Source organism: Priapulus caudatus, unplaced genomic scaffold (genome assembly GCF_000485595.1).
Source record: "Priapulus caudatus unplaced genomic scaffold, Priapulus_caudatus-5.0.1 Scaffold24, whole genome shotgun sequence".
Lineage (NCBI taxonomy): Eukaryota > Metazoa > Priapulida > Priapulimorpha > Priapulimorphida > Priapulidae > Priapulus > Priapulus caudatus.
In genome coordinates, this window is record NW_014577085.1 from 789,825 (window position 1) to 790,497 (window position 673).

Below are 673 nucleotides of genomic sequence, written 5' to 3' on the forward strand. Positions count from 1 at the left end.
TTACCGGCGCAATCAGGCAAATATCCGAGTCGGGAGAACTATTCCGTGCTACCTGGCAAGCAGCGAGCGTGAGACAGGCACACAAACATACGAGCGACGCGCTCGCAAAAAAACACACACAAGTAATCTAACGATGACCACTGTGACACAAACACACACACGCGCACTCACGCACACATCGCCGAAGATCAAAAGGGCAGCGACCGCCATTGATCACCGATGGACTTCCCTTATCCGTTGCGTAGCTTACAGTAATATTCCTTTCAAGAAATGGTTTGCATATCTGCAATGATGGATGTCCTTTGCACGTGCTCAACCCTTATAAGCCATTCGAGAAGCTCCTCGGGCGTTGGTACCAGCCAGTAAGTGCCGCTAATAATGACATCATGCGTTATTTACGAAGGCTAGAGACTAGCCATTTAGCCATAGAGGTTGCTTGAGCTAGCATGAAAGCCGCTATCTTGAGCACAGCGGAGACGGGAGTGGTTTCTCTCTCGCACGCTATCATTGTTATACGGCTGCTAGCCTGTCCGTCCGTCACCTCCGTATATTAGTGTATGTATGTGTGTGTGTGTATGTGTGTATGTGTGTGTGTGTGTGTGTGTGTGTGTGTGTGTGTGTGTGTGTCGTGTGTGTGTGTTGTTGTGTGTGTGTGTGTGTGTGTGTGTGTGTC